This window comes from Zootoca vivipara, chromosome 10 (assembly GCF_963506605.1).
Source record: "Zootoca vivipara chromosome 10, rZooViv1.1, whole genome shotgun sequence".
Taxonomy (NCBI): domain Eukaryota; kingdom Metazoa; phylum Chordata; class Lepidosauria; order Squamata; family Lacertidae; genus Zootoca; species Zootoca vivipara.
In genome coordinates, this window is record NC_083285.1 from 52279889 (window position 1) to 52295961 (window position 16073).

General features: G+C 46.2%; 1 protein-coding gene across 1 annotated transcript in view; it reads right to left on the reverse strand.

The window, feature by feature from the left end:
• CHRM2 (cholinergic receptor muscarinic 2) overlaps window positions 1-16073 on the reverse strand; it is a 150403-nt gene that overhangs the window by 113566 nt on the left and 20764 nt on the right. The window contains exon 3 of the mRNA XM_035127737.2: window positions 7005-7143. The gene's annotated coding sequence lies outside the window, so the exon portion shown is untranslated. The remainder of the gene's footprint in view (window positions 1-7004; window positions 7144-16073) is intronic.

Here is a 16073-nt window from a genome sequence, read left to right on the forward strand (position 1 = left end):
CCCAGTGCAAGAATTTCTGTTTGTTCACCATAACGTCCCCTCCATCTTTTCCCCATGTGTGCCCCCTTGCTTTTCCCAAATCTTTTCCCAAATTATAGAATCACTATAATTTTCAAAAGAAATATAATACATCTCCCCATAGTGGTCAAGGCTGTGATCAGGTGAGTCATCTCCCTTTGGCTTTCCCTTCTAGGAGAACCTCATCATTAGATAGGGTTGCCATTTCCTGGACATAGCCAGGATTTGGCCGCAGTAAACAGTGTCCGGGCGGGAATCACTGACATCTCCGGGAAATCTGGACGCATGGCAACCAATGTCAGAAGTGTATATTATGGCAAATGTCCTTAAAAATAGCTCAAAAACTTCACTTTTTGAAATATGGCAACCCTGAGAGTTGACTTGGATGGGACAGCCCTTCAAATAGAGGACTCCTTCAAACAGAAGACTGTCCTGTGTCAAGTAAGACACACAACCAGCCTAAGTCAAGCTTTGACTCACACATGGGCAACACTGAAAAAAAGGAGGAGACTTTGGAATAAACACCAGCCAGGCTTTGGTGCAACAACCATCAAAAGCAACAAGTTACTTGTGCCAGTCGCAAGAATGGCCGCTTTTCAGCCCCCCAACAAACACTTCAAGCATTTTTTTATCCGCAGGGATAGGTCAGACACATAGCAGGAAGCATTGCAATCCATTTCCAAACTTACATGGGAGTAAGTCTCACTGAACAGAATGAGGCTTCTGAATAGGCATGCGCAAGTTGACATTATGAGTCTTGAAAATGCGCCCCCTGGGTCTTGTGCACGCTAGTGTGAATCAGCCTGTGAACCTTAAAATGGGGCAATATTGATGTACATTCCAATATTGTGTTATTCTGAAACCTCTTAGAAGAAGCAACAGTGGACTATTTAATTTTGCGCTCGCCCATGAAAATGATCCACTAAGACACCCTCCTCCCATCATAGCTTGGACAAGAGATTCTTTTTAAAAAGGGGGGGAGCCAAGTGTATTTTCATTAATCAGACAGAGGTTTGCCAAGATTCTCAACATGCCATTGTTCAGTTTCCAGGTAGACATTTTGAAAACAATCTTTCTGTGCAGCATTTTTCTTTTTTCTTTTTAATTCCCAGAAATGGTACAGCAAATGAAAACTGCAACTTGGGGACATCACACACCCTCTTTTTGTTCTCAGAACAATCAGATGACAAGCCAAGAAGTCTGGATGTATAGGAAGGTAAATCGATTTTATCTGATTTCTGTACCAAACACCTGGGCCACAAAGAAAGCTTTGTGTATTTCAACACTTCAAACAACTAAAACACTTCAAACAACTAAAGTTAGGCTGGTAAAAAGCTATAACCATTGCTTATTTTTTTTCTAGCAGAGTACAGTAGATGTGTTATTCTGCAGCCCTCAGACAATAGTGTCTTACAGCACTTTTACAAAATACATGAAGTGTCACAGGCAAGCATCTATCTTATCAGATCTCAGAAAGCTCATTTATCTTAGAACGAATATTAATTTTGAATATTTGAGTTGAATAATAATGCTGCTCTATATTCTACATTTCATATCTGTGGTAGACATTTATATATATTTTTTAAAAAATTAAAACATTTAATCAAATTTACAAAATCTTCAAACTAACTACATAGTTTGTTACAAAACATCCTTTTTAAAAGACCTCTGAAACAAAAATGATAACACTTTAAGTATTTCAGCTTATGTAAATGTAAGCAAGGGATGAAATTAATGATAATGATATAACCAAATACCTTGCACAGGATTAAGCCTATCAAGCATATGAGCTTATTGAAGCCAGGTTTATTATATTCCTCCCCCTTAGGATTAAAAGAAAAGCCCTTTGTTTGACAGAAGAGTGAAAGTGCATACACATTTATTCATGCACCAAAAAGAATGGAAGGCGCAAGTTAACACGGCTGTCTTAATGTAAACCAGCTATGTGGACCAGCAGTGGTGCTTCAAATGTTGCTTGACTGCAACTCGTGTCAGACCCAGTTAGCATGGTCAGTGGCCAGAGATGAAGAGACACTTGGAGGTAGTGTACACAGGTTCTCCATCTCCGATATAAGCAGTAAATGTGTTCCATAGTCTCACATGTTATGCTCGCTTACAATGTGGACCTCATCTTCACTATGCCTTAAAAGCGGTATCATGCCACTTTAAGCGGTCATGGCTCCCCACAAAAGAATCCTGGGAACTGTTGTTTATTGAAAGTGCAGTGGTGTCTCTAGTTATGAACTTAATTTGTTCTGGAGGTCCATTCTTAACCTGAAACTGTTCTCGCTAGAGGCATGCTTTCGCTAATGGGGCCTCTTGCTGCTGCGGTGCCGCCACACGATTTCCATTCTCACCTGGGGCAAAGTTCTCAACTCGAGGTAACTCTTCCAGGTTAGCGGAGTTTGTAACCTGAAGCATTTGTAACCTGAGGCGTTTGTAACTCAAGGTACCACTGCACTGAGAGCTGTTAGGAGAACCCCATTCCCTTCACAGTTCCTGGAGTTCCCTGGGAAGAGGGCTTGACTGTTTAACCACTTGAGACCCCACCTCCAGGCGCCCAGATTCTGGTAAATGGAATAGTTGGCCTTGGAAGGAAGCCTGTAGGTCCCACCACCCCGAGCAACAAACCTAAGGCCCTCCCCATCACATTAAAAGTGCTTGTGAGTGATCACCATATCCCTATCTAACTGTCTTACACACAGACACACAGACACACAGACACACACACACACACACACACACACACACACACACACACACACACACACACCTGGTGATGGCCAACCTCAAGCTGTTTAGATGCCCCCAACACAGCACTCACAAACAGTTACAAGCCCCTATTAAGCGACAATGTAAAGTAGAAACCCAGAGAAAAGTCACACCAGTCTGTTTGTCAGGCAAAATGAAATGAAACCCTACTCATTCCAGTGCAACTGGTTCACTCTTGTCAGCAGCCTGATATCACAACAACATCAGGCAACTTGTTTTGCCCCACACAGACAATCAGCTGATTGTCAGGACTTGCAAGTCTCTTTTGACCAAGCTGCATCTTTACCTGCTTCACACCTGACATCATATATGAGGGCTGTGGCTTAGCCAAAACAGCTACATGGGTCAAATAAGGGCTCCTGGCAGGCTTCAATCAGCCTTTGGGTCCAGAGGTTTCCCCACTTCTGGTCTAGCATAAATCAAAACTAGTAGCAACCAGAAAATGTATTATTTCATGCACCACACTTTGCATATAATTAAGTACCAAACAAACTAATACATGCAATCATGGGCTGAGTTTGAAGTTTTTTATGTTGAATTTTTCATTTTCAACAAGAGGTCCAAGAAGTATGAAAATTATGTGAAAACTGATTATGTGAACACCCTCTGTCCTGGACCTGACACACTGCAAAGGAGGGGTAGCGTCGCAATTTTGTAAGCTCCCCAGTTGCCAGGGAAAGTAATTTAGCCCCTGAGAGGCTATCAGGGCCACTCCCCAAACCTCCAAATCAAAAGTTCAGACAGCCTCTCTTTATATAAATTGTGAGAGTCAGTCCACCCATGTGAAGTGGTAACAGCAACACCCACCCACCCACCCACTGTCACATGTGCATGGAGGGCTTACAAAAGCATTTCCCACTCCTAAACCAAAAAGCGATAGAAAGCAAGAGATGATTGTACATAAGGCAGAGTATCCCAATCCTTCTGGAGCTTAAGAAAATGGGTGGGGTATGTTAAGAACATAATCGGAGCTTGTTGGATCAGGCCAAAGGCCCGTCCAGGCCAGCATTCCTGTTCTCACAGTGGCCAGCCAGCAGGGGCGGAGGAAGGGGGGTGCAGTGGGAGCGGGCCGCACCCGGGTGTCACGACTGAGAGGAGTGACAAAATGCTGGGCGGCACTCACCGCGGGGCCTGCAGCGTGCCCGAGCCACACATGTCTCCTGGGCATACCTGCCAAGTTGCTGTCAGAGAAATAAGGGACCGGGCCGGAAATAATAGACCGGAAGTAGCGCTGCCGCCATTTTGGAACTGGGCGGAGCATGCTCAGAAGTGACTTTTGATGCTGCTCTGCCCAGTTCCAAAATGGCTGCAGTGCGACTTCTGGCGCCGCCACGCCAGAATAAACCGGGGGGAAACAAAAAAATCCATTTTTTCAGCTAGGAACAGCTGGAAAAACAGGGATTTCCCGGGGAGTGACGTGGTGGCTTGGGCACCCACAGGCTCCACACTGCCCCAAACGGTCTGTCCGCTGACTCCCCCTCAGCTGTAGGGTGGCTGAGGGGGAGGAGGCAGGCAATCTCCTTGGGGGCCCCGCCGAGCGTCCTGTAGCTGGCCTCGCCCCCAGGCACCCAATTGGCTTGCTCCGCCACTGCCAGCCAGATACCTGTCGGAAGTCCAAGCACAAGAGCAGCCCCCCCACCCCATGGTTTGCTGCTACTGGTCTCCGGTAGCATTACTGTCTCCAGCCATGGATTCATTTGCTATGGAAGAATATGAGGAAGGAAAGGAGCTCCAAGCCATAACTTAGGTCAGGAGTCACCAGCATCAAACCAGTTAGGTACACATGCACCCACAAAGGTATTGGCCTGTGCCCACAGCTGTAGTCCCTTCTGCTGCTCCTCTCACTGAAATTAGGCATGCAAGAAGCATTCATTCTTTTGTAGCCAGTAGAAAAGGTTCTGGTGTGTTTGACATGGTGGGTGGGTCGGTGTCTGCTAGCCACAGAAGTCTCTCCACTTTGCAAATGTGTCTGTATGCTAAAAAAAAGGTTGGCAACCTCTGAAGTTAACGTTGCATGATCTGGCTGCAAGGATCCATTATTTGCTCAGATCTGGATATAAAATACGTTGCTAAATAAATTTTTGACTACTTTGAAACTCACCCCCCCCCTCCGCTCCTCCGCTGCCAGATTTGTGAGGATAACTCACTGACCCTTGCTAATTGGCTAAAATACATTTTTTACTTAATAGGCTTTCCATAACGCAGAGGCTTTTATTGAGTTTTCTGTTGTTAAATATCCCCTCCCCCCCCTCTCTCTCTGTGGGAGAAGTATTAGCTTCTGATTTCTGAGTCCATAAAGGAAAGATTAAAGTCCAATGGTGGCTTAGAGGTCAGTCTGGCTGACATACAGATCTGGATATATTGTGAGTTATTAACTGGATAGTAAGTTAGGACAGGAAATGGGTGAGGTAATCAGATCTCTGCTGTTGACCTTCTTTGTAACTCTGATCAAACTTTGAACTTCTTCAGCATAAAACTTTTAAGGTACTGTAGCAGCGGGAAGTATGAGATAGACAATACGCTCAGCTTTCAGACTAGACATAGACATTTATTTGTGTTTACATTGCAGCATGGCATAACATCCTGTCCTGAGTGAATCCTTTATCTGGCCTTCCCAAACCTGATGCCCTCGAGATGCTTTGGACTACGACTCCCACCATCCCTGACCATTGGTTATGCTTGGACTGATGGAATTTGTAGTCCAATAATATTTGGAGGGCACCAGCTTGGGGGAAACTGCCTTAATGTGTTAGAAACACTTCATGGCGAACAAGTCAGATATAAAGAATGCTTGGTATCCTAGATGTACACACACATCGAGAATGAACAGGGAATACCTAGGCTGCCTTGTCATTGAATTTTTCAAAGAAGTCGACACAGAAATGGAAGACAAACATGCATGGTTACAGAAGATACCCACCAATGTTTTGAGAGAATAAAGCTTAATCAATGGCCAACTTGGCTGAAGAGCAAGGGGAGTGACCAGAACCTTAAAAATATTTTTTGGGGTGGAGAAATCTCCTGAAACACAGTCATCTTCCTCAATTTACATTTGCCATTTAATACCAAGATACTCTACTAGAAGAAAGCTAACTGGTTGGTCTGGACTCAGACCCACAATAAGGCCTATCCATGGGATGTTTCGTAGAGCGTCACCACCAAGCTCTGAGAGGCAGTGTGGTGTAGTGGTTAAGAGCAGTAGACTTGTAATTTGTAAGCTTTGAGAGTCCTTAGGGTAGTGATAAAGCGGGATATCAAATCCAAAACTCTACTACAGGGTAACCAACCCCAGCAATAAAGGAAATCTCGTGAACATCAATAGGTCAGAGCAGATTAATTGTACATTAAGGGCAATCCACAGCAAAACTTCTGGGTTAGAGCTGCTGTCTTAATCTGAACAACAAGGTGACTCTGCTACTGTTCCCCATCTCACCTTCTTTCAGCCCTGCCTCTGCCTGACTACACCAAGTCCTGTCATGTTCTTGCACTTCCGGAACTTGGACTAGATGAGCCTTGCGGTCCCTTCCAACGCTACAATTCTATAATTCTATGTTCTCAGGCACATGGATGTTGAGAAAGGAACAGGTTTGAAGCACTAGCTCAGAGAGGGAAAAGAGCCATGCTTGGAGTGGGAGGAAAGAGATGAGGAAGTGGGGTTTTCCCCACAAAAGCCAAATCTATGTAGCCCAGTACAGTAAGTTAGCTAAATCATTAGATGATTCTTTAAAAATGTCATTTCTTAATGCTGCAGCCCAGCGATGGCACTTTGCAGCAGTGCTCAGTGGGAGGAAGAAAGCTCATTAATTAACAAAACAACCAAAAACAAATATATTGGGTGAACCGTGAAGGGGGGGGAGGTGAGCCATCAAAATAAGTAATTGATTTTTGCCTTATTTACTCTCATCATCTTCCATTGCTACTTAATCATAATTTCTCCTTCCTTGGCTATGGGAAAGAAATGTGACATAACGAAAGAAAACGCTGTCCTCGAGACTGCTGCAGTGAGATGTTCTTTTAAAAGCCAGGAATGCACTCCTGGGAGTTCCCAGTTACGTTTTCTGCCACCTTGTATTAACCCCCCCCCCGAACAACGCGCCAAGCCAGCCAGCCCTCAAAGAAGGGCAGCAAGAATTCAAGCGAATGGGGAAGCGATTCATCTTTATTCATCCCACTTGCCTAGTTAGAATCAAAGAGGAACTTAAAGCTTCCTTTACCTTTGGAGACTTGGGTTCAATGTTCGGTGCTCTAGCCGCTTGTCAGGTGTAACATTAGCGTCTTCTAAGCCAACCGGAGGCATGAAGGGAATGCAGCTCTCCTGCAATGCCACATCGCCTGTTTTCCTGATGCCATCACCTGTAGCAAAGTGGGGAAAGGTAGAATTTAAGAATCCTTCCAGATGGATTATGTTTGTATGTGCGTATTCTGCAACATACCATTGATACAATAATTTGAGGCTTTTTAGTTTAGAGGAAGGGACGTGGGTGGCGCTGTGGGTTAAGCCACAGAGCCTAGGGCTTGCCGATCAGAAGGTCGGCGGTTCGAATCCCCGCGACGGGGTGAGCTCCCGTTGCTGGGTCCCAGTTCCTGCCAACCTAGCAGTGCGAAAGCACCTCAAAGTGCAAGTAGATAAATAGGTACCACTCAGGGCAGTCTTGAGCAGGTTGCGCGCCCTGGTGCTGAGGGGCGGAGATCGCTCCGGCGCCCCTGCCCTCGCAGGGTGCAGCATGGCTTCCACGCGGCTTTGCCGCGCAGAGCCCAGTATACCGGCCCTGCGCCACCAGGACTCTACCTAGAGCCGGCCCTCGTACCACTCCAGCGGGAAGGTAAACGGCGTTTCCGTGCACTGCTCTGGTTCGTCACAAGCGGCTTAGTCATGCTGGCCACATGACCTGGAAGCTGTACGTCGGCTCCCTCAGCCAATAACGCGAGATGATCACTGCAACCCCAGAGTCGGTCACGACTGGACCTAATGACCAGGGGTCCCTTTACTTTTACCTTAGTTTAGAGAAAAGGCAAGTAAGAGATGGGTGACATGGTGGAAGTTTATAAAATTATGTGGCATGGAGAAAGTGGGCAGATTTCCCCCCCCCCCTATCATTAGACAAGAAATTGGGGATATCCAATGAAGACAAATACATGAAGATTCAGGACAGACAAAATAAAATACTTCTTCACACATAGCCGAACGATGGAACTTGCTCTCAGAAGAGGCAGTGATGGCCACCATAGTGGATTTCCTGTTAGGCCCATTATCAGTGTGGACAGAGTTGGAGGTTTTTAAGCAAAGGTTGCATGGCCATCTTTTATAGAATCATAGAGCTGCAGAGTTGGAAGGATCCACAAAGGTCATTTAGTCCAACCCCCTGCAGAGCAGGAACCCTTTTTGCCCAATGTGGGGCTCAAACCCACGACCCTGAGATTAAGGACTCAGCTAGGTAAAGGTAAAGGGACCCCTGACCATTAGGTCCAGTCGTGACCGACTCTGGGGTTGCGCGCTCATCTCGCATTATTGGCCGAGGGAGCCGGCGTATAGCTTCCAGGTCATGTGGCCAGCATGACTAAGCCGCTTCTGGCGAACCAGAGCAGCACATGGAAACACCGTTTACCTTCCCACTATAGCGGTTCCTATTTATCTACTTGCATTTTGACGTGCTTTCGAACTGCTAGGTTGGCGGGAGCTGGGACCAAGCAAAGGGAGCTCACCCCGTCACAGGGATTTGTACCGTCGACCTTCTGACCACAGCGCCACCTGGGTCCCTCACCTGGGACTCAGCTATACAGCTGCAAATAAAACATTTTAAATGTGCTGCAAAGTTCAACATGCAAACGTGACACAAGATGGCAACAGTGAGCTATGCAAAAATCAGTGTATTTTTCAAAACGTTTTTTTTAAAAAAAGCATTTTCACAGCGCTTTTTATATGTGTGTAGATTCCACCGAAGAGTCTCATGCTCTACTGACTGAACTATCCAGCTGTTCATGGATGCTTCAATTGAGATTCCTGCCTGGGCTTGGACTGAAGACCCCCGGGGTCCCTTCCAACTCTACAATCCTATGATTCTGTGAAAAGCAGGACAATGCACACATACATTTGTCATATAAAAAATACAGAGATTCAACAGGTAGCTATGGTTCATGCACCAACTAGGAATGTCCACTCCACAACTCTTGCCTCTCTTTCTGATTCATAGGGCTCTCCCCTCATCTTACCCACAGACCCTCTGCCCAGGCCCCCCTTGGCAGCCTCTCAGAGAGTTTTTTGCCTGGCTAGAATGTGTTAGTGAACTCTGTTAATGCCTCTTGCTCACCTGGACAAAAGATAAAGAGGGAAGAGTATAGAAACTAGCATACTGTACAAAGGTGACATCTACATATGTTGATCTGCCCACTTTTGCCTCTGATCCTACTCGCCACTGGCATGTGGCCCCCAGAAGGTTGCCCAGGAGGAACTGTGGCCCTTCAGCCGGCAAAGGTTACCGAACCCGGCAAAAGAATGCTTGACAAGGTTCCCAATTAAAATATTTCACATTCACCGAGAAGAACTATTATATCATTTTTACAAGCCAGCAACATGACTCTTTGCACTGTGCTGCTGTTCCCTTTTGTTCATTCCAATGCTGTATGAATCATACCCAAGTTATGGTAAAACAAGGTCTTGTTCCTTTCCTCCCCCACCCCCTAAGGAGGAAGATGTTAACCTTTGCCAGCCGCTGAAGTGCAGTCCCGTAAGTTATACATCCATTCGTCTCTACAGGGCGATTTGAAAAAAATCACACCATTTTTCACTCCTGGGTCCAGCTCTTCAATTTGCTCAAGATGGAATATGGAGGAACTTGTTTTAGGAAATAATGAATAAATCACACAGCCTAACTTTTCGTCCCCTTTCCAATGCTCCATTTCAGCTTCTCGATATAGTTTTGAGAAAACTGCCAAGACCTTCCAAAAGAACAGTTTGTTTCTTTTCTAATTCGCAATGGGCTGTGATGGCATTTTTGCCGACCTTCTGGAAAATCTCTGACTTGTCCGTGAAACCCACCCAAACCATTACAAGTGGATATTATGTTAACTTAAGCATGGTGGCCCTGACCCACAATTTGAGGATGAAACAGAGCTACAAAAAAAAAAAAGGAGGGATGTGCAAAGTCTCATCAGTTTTATCTGAAAGCAGCTCAGGAATATTTTTACTTTAAAAACAAACAAACAACTCCTGCTGCCAAACAAGCTCTGATTTTTCCTCCCAAGAATTTTAAATTGATTCCTAAATTGCCCATCAACAATATATTGGTAACAGTTGGGGCCAATTGAACATTGAGCAGGGGTGGTTCCCATTGTGATGTAGCACTTAGAGCACTGGACTAGGATCTGGGAATCCAGGGTTTGAATCCCTATTTAGCCATGATGCTCACATGGTGATCTTGCTGTCTCTCGGCCTAACCTGCCTCACAGAGTTCTTATGAAGATAAAATGGTAGGGGAGGGGGGAAGAACCCTGTATGCCACCCTGAGCTCCTTGGAAGAAAGGTGTGCTTTAAAAGTAATAAATAAAGACTGCTCTGTGAATAAACTTAGTTGGTCTTTAAGGTGCTACTGAAGGAATTTTTTAATTTTGCTTCGACTCAGACCAACACGGCTACCTACCTGTAACTGCTCTGTGAAGAAATAGCTTAAGTCAGCTTGATTCTCCCATTCTGCAAAGTGCACTGCCCCACTATAAATACCGGCAAATAAACAGCATAATACAGACCATCTATACCAGGCATCCCCAAACTTTGGCCCTCCAGATGTTTTGGACTACAATTCCCATCTTCCCCGACCACTGGTCCTGTTAGCTAGGGATCATGGGAGTTGTAGGCCAAAACATCTGGAGGGCTGCAGTTTGGGGATGCCTGGTCTATACAGATTGTATATATTGGCTTTGGCATTCCCCCACCCCATTTTTTAATTATGCAATGTTAATCAGACTTAAGGCGCTGAGTTACATGACCTTCGATCCAAAGGTGAGAACAAATAGCTGAGCAACTGCCAAAAAGCAAATAAATGACACCGAGAAACTGTTCCAGAGGAACACACGGTCTCTCCCACACAAATGTGATTGCTGGGCGTACACATTCCCACAATCTGCATGAAGGGGTGACACATGGCAGCAGAAGAAAAGACATTTGTTGACTCAAACATGCAGCATAAACAGGCAGGGGGACAAGGAGGAGAAGGGATTACCGGTAAATCTCCCAAGGTGAATTGCAACCTTCTAATCTGCATGTTGCTGTTGAACCGATGAAGAGTCTTTCCAGACGGTTGCCTCCAATGCAACTTTAAAAGAATAGAAAAGCTACAAATTCAGTTCTCATGGGGAAGACACCATGTGGCATAGTGCAGCACGGTGGTTGAAGTGTCGGGCTAGGACCTGGGAGACAACCCTGTGAAGAAGGTTAGGTTGAGAGGCAGCAACTGGTCCAATGTTCCCCAGTGAGTTTCATCACGGCCGAGTGCAGATTTGAACCCTGGCCTTCTAGGTCCTAGACCAACACTCTAACCACAACTTCAATGGCAACAACTCCTACTCAATGTTCAGTTGACCCTAACTGTAGCCAATATATTGTTGATGGGAGAAATACTGGTAAAGATGTCCCAGGTTCATATCCCCATTCAGTTCCAGCCCCTCTCAAGTGGGTTCAGGCATCTCTCAGGTGGGTGCCATTGGCATCCTTAAGAGAACGAGGGAGTTGTTCACGGTGAGATTCAGCACCTCTTTTTCTAGAAAAATAACACTGCCTGGGACCAATTGACCCTCCCTCAGCCTAAACAACCTCTTAGGGTTGCCCTGAGCAGTGCTTTGTGCTCTCTCTCTCTCTCTCTCTCTCTCTCTCTCTCTCTCTCTCTCTCTCTCTCTCTCTCTCTCTCTCTCTCTAGTTTAGCAGTACTCTCATTTTCCTACTCATATTGAAATGCTGCCCCTCAATGAGGCCAAACTTAGATTCACAAAATGTTTAGGGGTATGCATACCCCTGTGTCGCCCCAGAAAAAAAGCACTGGTTGTGAGGATACGTTAGGAAGAGGGAGGACCACCGCGAGTTCTTCGGAGGAAAGGTAACAAATAATCAAATAGAATAGATATTAATTAAATAAATAATTGTGGCAAACAAATCTTCTATATATTGATCTATATATCGAAATCTGACATCGATATATATATATATATATATATATATATATATATATATATATATATACATACTAGCCATGTCCGTTGGTTTCCACTTGTCACTGAAACCACTTGAGCAATAGCGATGGAATTTGGACACAACGTCACATGCCACTATGCGAGTGTTCCTAGCTACATGGGATATACAAATGTGCAAGCTAAAACCCAATTTTTAGGACCTAAAAAGTCAGCCAGGAGACCCTGTCGAGCATGCTGGGGAAAGAACCAGGTTACAAAACATCGCCCTCTAGTAGCGGCTATACTGGTACTGCAGCTACAAAACCTTCACCCTCTATCGGCAGCTACACTGGTACTGCAGCTAGAAAGCCTTCCCTCTCCACAGCACCTCAGCTCGCCTTTACAGACTAGGCCGAATGAAAGCGGGGACTCGCCTGGGTGGGGGTTGGGGGGAGGAGGGGGTGGGATATGTCATGGGTCGGGACAGGGTGGGGGGGAATCACAGGGATGAGCCGGGGGTGGGGGGAGGAGGGGGCGGGATAGCTCATGGGTTGGGACACGGTGGGGCCACTCACAGGGATGACCCAGGGGGTGGGGGGAAGAGGGGACGGGATACATCATGGATCAGGACAGGGGGGGAATCACAGGGATGAGCCACAGCAATGTGTGGCCGGGCCAGCTAGTGTGTGTGTGTGTGTGTCTGAAGCTGCATCTCACACCACGTCCTCTTCCTGCAAGTATCCTCCTGTTGTGTTTATTTGGCAACCATTGCTTTGTATGCAAATTCAATCCCTGGCAACTCCAGGTAGGACTGAGAGACAACCTGTCTGAAACCCTGGAGAGCCTCTGCCAGTCAGTGTAAGTTATACTGAGCTAGATGGACCACCTGGTCTGATTCAGTGTAAGCCAACTTTCTATGTTCCCCACAAGGAAAAATGGGTTTCTTTAAGGTAGGAAAACAGTCTGCAGCTCATGTGTGTGCTCCACATGAATCAGGTCTTGTATCCCAACCCTTGAATTTGACCGAGTTTCCATTGAAATGCAATCTTCCTAATTCATACTTTAAAAAACCCCAAAACCCACAGGAACCAAAACACGGTCATTCTTTGCAATGTTCATTCCTGTGAATTATTGCAATGCAGTAGTCCAGCTAAGTAATGATTGTGAAGATGTAGCCATTCTTTGAAGTGTTTATTAAAATGCACACATGCATGAAAGTAACATGCAATTGTGCATCACAGCAAGGAAAACAGGTTTGCAAAGAGGCGCAGATTAGGTAAAACTGCATGGTAAATGATGAATGTTAGGCAAAAATTGCACTGAAATGCTGCTGAATTTTCACGAAGGCTTTGCAAACAGATGTGGAAATGTGGTGAACTGAGCTTAAGACTAGGGAAATGAGAAAGGGAGAGAGAGAGAAACTGACAGATTCACCTATCCCTATTATTGGAACAGCATGGCAGGCCTTGGACCTTAGGGACCTGGTGCCAGTCAGAATGGACAAGGAGACAATACTGAGCTAGACAGACCAATGTTCTGACTCAGCAGAAGGCAGCCTCTTGTGTAGGGGACCTACAGGCAGCTGGGGGTGGCAGAGTTGCTAAGAGAGAGCAGATTTTGTGAAACTGATGAAGCTTTGTGAAACTGATGAAGCTTACCCCCACCCCCACCCCCCAAATACGCCACAAATGTGTGCATTGTACAATCACAGCAGGGGAAGCACAGCCTTTCAAATAAAATAATAAGAAAGAAAAAGGTTCATCGCATGATGGGGACATTGTCAGAGGGGGTAAGGACACATTTTTGTTGGTAATGCTCAATTTTCTTGCTATCAGTTGGAAGGTCAAGAGATCAGGGCACCTCCACCTCTTGCTGCATGTTGATGGATTTGAGGTCACAGGGCAGATAAAACATTTGGAAGTTCCTCTTGAAAGAGCTTTCTTCTCTCATGCTATGACTTCTCTGCTAGAGTCCTCTTAAGCTCCCTCCCAGTGGATGAGCCTTGGCAAATTACGTTTGTTTTAATGAAAACTGAACAGAGAGCCCTTCCAGTCTTCTCCCTCCCTAACGACAGCTAAACAGGTCAGTTATCATTAATGTCAGAAGCATACTGGACGCCCAGCTCTGGTGTTACCTATAAGATTCTCCTCTCCGTCTTCCCTGTTCCCATGCGAAAAGAAGAGAAAAGGACTTCTAAGTGTTTGTGAAGATAGGGAGGGTGGTCACAAGTGAGGTGCCCGGTTTATTTTCTTGCCACAGAGGCTCAAGTGCCAGCCCTCAGTTGACAGTGTCAGGTTAAATATAGCGCACAGATTGACTTCGGCCTCCCCTTTAATGTCACTCTGACAGCTTTAGCCAGCTCTGAATGCATCATTAAAGCCATATAAGCGGACATACTGGTAGCAAAGGATGCCGCTGGGACAGAGACGGAGAATTGCCAGGCAATGAGTAAGGGAAGTAAGAGAACAAAAAAAAAAATCAGACCCCCTTTTTTGCATCCCCGCCCCCAAATACTTCCCTCCCCAGTCCCGTTTGATTGAAGTATAGGCTAGCGATGTCACCAAATGCTGTCTTTCCTGGCTCAGAAATAAGGTGTCTCGTTGGCTCCATAAAGCTTGCCCCAAATAAAAGGCAAGCATCCCCACCCTGGAAGGTCTTCCCTGCCTTAGATTTCAATCCAACCCAATGAAGAGGTAATGCCCTTCCCAGTGGAGGCTGGCCCAATAAGGCAGATACTGTATGACACTGCTCCAGTAACCATCTTCCCTCACCAAGCCCTCAATTGCCTGCCTTTTTATTTAGCTAAAATTATAGGGGGTGGCACTGCCTGCCAATTTCCTCCTCCCTAGTTTCAGAGTCAGCCTTTGTAGAGGAGGAGGGTGGGGACAAAACTAAGAATCAGCTGACACTACCTGTCATTGGCTGTACCTCTGCCTGTCATTGGCCCTGGCTCCACCTTTGATTCACTCCAGCTCCACCTGCTATTAGATTCTGTTGGCTCCACCTCTGCCTGCTGTTAGCTCTACCTACTGCTGACTTCCCTGCCTTCCACCCCATCATTCCCAATAAGTACCAGCCACTGCTGGTTCTCCCTGCAGTCAGCCTCCAAACCTTTCCCACCCCGTCTCAAATACTTTCCTTGGTGCTCGAGAAGTAACAGGATGGCGTGGGGGCAGAAGAGATGCTTCTCTCTCCTCCCATCTCGGGCTTTTGTTTGAAAAAAGAACCTCAAGGACGAAGAAGTGCGAGAGTGAGTCCTTGCAGGCAGGTGGGTGGTAAACAAGACACGACAGGGCTTCAACTCTATGATGAAACCCTTTTGAATTCTGCACTGTTATAAACCAAGACAAGAATACTTCTTCAGCCTGATCAGCTGTACACATAGAGCCTATGTGCAAATACCCTCTTAGTTGTGCATTATTAATTCTCCTTCTAGCTACAGCAAAGGGCACGTAGATATGGAGGGCTTTCTTTCTTTCTTTCTTTCTTTCTTTCTTTCTTTCTTTCTTTCTTTCTTTCTCTCTCTCCCTCTCTCTCTCTCTCTCTCTCTCTCTCTCTCTCTCTCTCTCTCTCTCCTTCTCTCTCTCCAGCTCTCCAGGGGCGCAGCCAGGATCAAAACTAGGGGGGGGGCAAGCCATGGTCGTTCAGGGGCGGGGCCAAGGCATGGGAGGGGACACGAAGTGGAAATATGGGTGGGGCTACAGGGCCAGCGGGCCCGACGACATCGTGGCGGCGGCGGCCACCTTGTGCTTCTGGGGCTGGCAGCGGCGGCGGCTACCCTGCTTGGCTGGAGAGGACGAGAGGGTCGGGCAGGCGAGAGGGGGTGGCAGGGTGGGCGAGGGCGAGGCAAGGCACGGCCACAGTCACGACGGCTCTGAGGCATTGCTGCATGTCAGCATAATATTTCAACTATGTCGTGGGTTCAAGCCCCACCATGGGAAAAAATTGGACTAGATGACCCTTGTGGTCCCTTCCGACTACAATTCTATGATTCTATTGATATATTACCATAGCATATGCATCATTCTGCTTTCTTGAATTGTCCTACTCCTAGGCATACCAGCCAATTCCTAGAGGCCTAGGTGCCCCCCCCCAATTACTGGCAAATACCGTATTTGAAAGAG